This window comes from Harpia harpyja, chromosome 13, assembly GCF_026419915.1.
Source record: "Harpia harpyja isolate bHarHar1 chromosome 13, bHarHar1 primary haplotype, whole genome shotgun sequence".
NCBI classification, from domain to species: Eukaryota; Metazoa; Chordata; class Aves; order Accipitriformes; family Accipitridae; genus Harpia; species Harpia harpyja.
In genome coordinates, this window is record NC_068952.1 from 12,096,948 (window position 1) to 12,102,117 (window position 5,170).

Consider the following 5,170-nt stretch of genomic DNA (forward strand, 5'->3'; position numbering starts at 1 on the left):
ATGGATAGACACTTTCCCCTGGCTGCCCCATGGGACTCAGTGGATACGTCTCGCAGACCCGGAGCTCGCCCATCAAGGGAGCGCTTTCCCCTTCTGCCTGACCCCGTTCCTAGCAGGTCACCTTGGCATGAAAAATTGCTTGTCTCTGCACGTCTGTGTGGGGCCAGATCCAGATTTTGGCTCCCCTACAGTTACCCCCGCTCTATTTAGTGAGTCAGGCCTTAATGTTGAAATGTTCGCTCATGCCAAAGGTCCTTGGAAGACAAGCTCCTGCTTTCAAACATCGCTGCAGAGCCTGCCTAGAAGCTCAGGGGATGAAGGCTCCTCAAGGATTCAGGCACTTCTGAAAATAAGTGGGAAGGTGGGAACCGAAAGCTCCAACTTCTGATCCCATTACGTCCTGCCCACGTTGCAGTGGCTGAAGCTCCCCTACTTTGTTCAATGGTAACACTATCATTTTGTTGTGTTTTTTTTTAATTCGCCGGGAAACAACGTGAAACAGAGGTGATTTGGATTGTGAGCTGTCAGTGGGCTGCCCGTCAGTCACGATGGATGTGTTGTGCCTTGGTTGCTGTCAGTTGATATCACAGGAGCAATTGTGATGGTTTATTTGTGCTGTATTGCAGCACCTCAACACAGAATGGGAGACTCTCTTCTGGTGTTGACGTGTTCGGCGAGCCACAGTGATTTGATGGCAACTCTTACACCTGGTCAATGTGAGACTGAATTAATCTTGCTATGCTAGTGGGGTTCACAGCACCTGAGTGTTGCTGAGCAATGGAAAAACTGGCAGATGTCAGAGCAGAAAGGGGCTTTTCTACAAAGGATAAATCCTTAGCAGGGTTATATCATATTTGGCAAATAGACCAAGAAGTTGAACCAAAGCTAAAATACCGCTATACAACCAGAGGTGTTCAGGAAACCACTGCGTGCTCTAGCTTCATATAATTAAATAGCTGCCCTGTTTTGACCCAGAGGTGGTTATTCTTCAGCAGCAGATGAGCCACTGTGTTTATAATAGGCAAAGGCAGCCTGCAAAGGGCTTCGGTTAGATGCAAAAATCATATTGTCAACAAGAATAATACTTGATTACTAAGAGCTGGAGTCCTGGCCAGGAACAACACCTCTTCAAGTTTACGCCCTTATGATCAGAAGGATAATCTATTGATAATCCAGTTTTTTAGGAAGAATAACTGGAAAAGCAGTCTGTGAGCAGCTGAGACTGCATTCTGCTGGGCGCCGGTGGTGAAAGGATGTATTATCACAGTCCTCGGCACTTAATCATTGAGTGGAATACACAAAAATAGCCAGGAAAGTTGCAGGCTGTGCCGAATGAGTTGAAAGGTTGTGGGAACATGTTCTGGCACACCCTCGTGCTGTGGTGAGACACACGATGAGGGGGAAGGGGAGGGAGCATTTCGGTGGGCCCGGGCAAAGGGGAATATACTCTTGTTTCTATATAACCCTCTTCTCTTTTTCACTCACCATCATTTTGCTTCCTGGACCAGAAATAATTTCCATTAGTCATTTAGGGTAACGCTTTTCTAATGCATATAATGTGGAAATGTCTCAGCTGCAAATCTATGGCCCCATTCAAACATCAGGAAAAAGCTTTAGTATATTACACAATAAAGTATGTGTAAAGTTTGTAAACACAGACCACTTGGGCTTAAGAGGAACTTTGGTCAGCTGAAAAATAAACCAATACAGGATTACGACATGGTAACAAATAAGCCAGGCAGGGAACCTGCCTGTGGCTTTTAATAAACCACCACCATTGCAAGAAAAACCCAAGGCCCGTCGCTGGAGCAGGTAGGAGAGCAGGTACCCCAAGGAAATTAGGATAAAGACCCACTTGGTTGGCTACCTGTGATATATATTAAGAAAAAGCCCATAAAACCCAGTCATTGTGCCACAGTTAATATCAGGTTAGCCGCCTTGCTGCCAGACCAGCCAAGGCATGAATACTAATGCTGCCCTCAGCTGCCATAGAAATTGTCTCTTTGCATAAGAGTAACGAAGACCTTTTGTCCTTAACTCACTTGTGCCGGGACTAAGCCAGGAGCTCCAGCTGCATCTGCAATCAGACAAGCTCTGCTTAGCAGCATTGAATTCGCAGCATTATATTTAAAAGTCACTCTTCTCCGCCTCCCAGGGAGAAAACAAAAAAGGAGGCTGCACACACGTTCTTCCGTAGGGGTGGCCCCAAGGTGGTGTCCCTGCTGGGTGCGCAGCAAGCATATAAAAGCACAGCCAGAACATGCTTTTCTGCTCCCTTCGGCTGTGTGAGCGCAGCAGGGGACCCACAGGCCCTCCCCGAGGGGCAGCGACGGGGACGGAAGGTGGTGGGAGGCTGCACAGGCGCTGCAGGGCTGTGCCCGGGCCGGCGGAGGCATGGGGATGCAGGCACAGCCTGAGAGACCTGCTGGGGCTGGGATGTGGTGACTGCAGGAAATAACGCCCGTTACCGTGGGCCGGTGTGCGGTGGGAAAGTGGAGCAGCACAATTTTGTGCAAGTCCGGAAGCGAGCGGAGGTCTTTCTCACTTGACAGGAAGGCGAGGGCTCTGCCACCAGCAGCAGCAGCAGCAGTGCCTTCAGCCGTGGATGGGCAGCAGCATGTCAACAGCCAAACCACAGGTTGTGTTACGCGCTGCTGGAGCCGTTCTCAGGGTCACTCTTTTCTACCTGATACGGCTGGGGGTGCCAAGACACGAAAATTAAGAAATTCATTTCTGTGGGGAAAAGTTTTCCTGCTGTCTTCACGCTTGAGCATATCCTTGGTTTTATGTAATACCACTCACCCAGCAGTCTCGCATCACTTTCTTGAAGGATCGCCTACGTGGTGGAGTTACTGCAGAGCTGTTACCTCAGTATAGCCGTTTCTGAACAACCCTGTGCAAAAACAGGCTTATTCTGAAACAAGAAAATCGTATTCTGGTTGATCTTAATACTCTGTTAAAACTGACTTCTTTCCAAGAGTAGATTAGGTTAAATCAGACCAGGTGGAAGAATAGTGACCACACACAGAAGGATCGGGAACAGCCTTCAGACTCACACCCACTCTTAATCGGGATCAATTGGCAAGCATGGACAACTGTCCCAATGCACAGAGGAAAAAAACTAGAGTATATAGATAGGAGTCTGATACAAAGGTGCAGCATGGGCCTCCCAAGCCCTACTCTTTCTTCTAAGTATGTAACAATTGGGTGAGGATTAGTTTCTCCTGTCGGTTGCATCTCTTATGCAATGTACTTTGTTCTTTAAGTTTTATTCTTACGTTGATTATTTTTTCCCCTGCTAACTTCTGCAAACATCAGCTTTCTCTTTATCACTCCAGTCCTGCTTCTTAAAACAATTGCATGTGTACAAACAGCTGATTCCTTATGATGCAACACTTCGAATTTTCACATAACCACCTTGCTGTCAACTACCTGCAGCAAATCAGAGTCCATTCAAGCAAATCAGAGCTCATTGCATTTATGTCTGTCATGTGTTGTTTTCAAGAATCCAATGGATCTCTTGATCTCACAGTATGCACACTGTCACTTCCTTCATCAGTAAATTCATGAAAATTAGCAGAACAAAAATAATGGTGGCACTGAATAATTCAGTAATACACTCCGACAGTATCTGCTAAACTCCTGTCAACACAGCCCACTTTGCTGTGTACAGTGGAACTGGCTTTACAGTCCTACGGACTATTATTAGTCTGGGTTTTGGATACTTAGCACCTTTTGCAAGAACAGGAATAGAATAATAAACTGAGATGATGTTACAACTAGAAAGATAAAACCCCAACCAAACAAGAGTATACTGATATTTTGTCACAGTTATAGGTAAGTCGATGTGAGAATGATCAGCTCTACTGGGTCAGCTTAGTCTTTGCTGCTTGGATTTGTGTCCATCTCCTCCTCTGCCAATGCTCACAACAATACCATGTGAGAGCACACTTACGAGGCAACCAGGGAGTTACATAATTTATGACCCAAATAAAAAAATCCAGGCATGGTACAGAAGTAGATGGTTGGAGATACTTTACCTAACGATTCAGCCACTCTTTAGACAAGAGGGGAGAATTAAATCATAAAGCTGAGTCCTTGAGGTGAAGGAAAGACAGAGCGGCTTTGTGTTAATATGAGTGGAGCTAGTACTGTGGCACCTTGATGTGAAGGAATGAAGCACTTCCTTAGCTGCTTACTCAAGCTTGAGAAATATTTTGGGTTTTGTATGTAGAATCTCTTTAGTTCATGAAAGAGGAGAACAAGCGGTGGTTCAGTCTCATGCCTGGGCTTCCTACATGTTGGACAAAAAATCTATAGTAGAAATAACTTTAACCCAGACCACAAAGTTAATAATCTGAGCTAACAGGTGAAAGGCAAAGCTAAACAAATTCAAAAAGTCAGTCTTTTCACAGTATTTCACCTCTAGAATAATTTATGTACAACTGTAATGGACCTGTTATCATTTGAAGCCTTTAAATCAGGACTGAACTCCTTCAAAAATAAGAACTACTGCAGCTTAAACAGTCAAAGATACCATGTTGAAATTATTAAGACAGGGTATTTGGACTTCATTATACATTATCCTTTCTGATCTTTAACTCTATGTCTAGTTGCACAAGCCTGGAGTAATGGGTCTTCCTGCTGGAATCTAGCTGTACTTTTAGTCCCTGGAATTTTTCCATAATGTGCAAATTAAGATGGAAAGTTACTTATTCTTATTAAAAAAAAATATAATTGATTGAGGCTTAAAAATGAAAGGTAATCCTTGATTATAATTTTGCTTTTGCCCTTCTGAGTTCATGCTGTCCTCGTATCACTGTGTATATTTCTATAAAACAATTGACATGAATGTTTCTTCTTAAGTTATTTTAAAAGAAATTACGTATGGGCTCCTTCATGTGTGCTTTCTCCTCATCCTTGCTTTCCATCGTATTTGGCATTTTGTGCAGTGCAGATGGAGGGTACTTGGTTATGGTCAAAGCTGTTCTTTGAAGGATGACACATGGACACTGTATAGTAGCAGAATGTATTTTATTCATTGTAGGCTGGGCCATACACAAATCAGAGAGGAAAAAATGCAAGCCTTTGGGTTCTGTTTTTCTGTGTGGAGGAATAGAGGGTGATAATTTCCACTCATTTGGAAAACTGTTTAGGTCAGCTTCAGGAG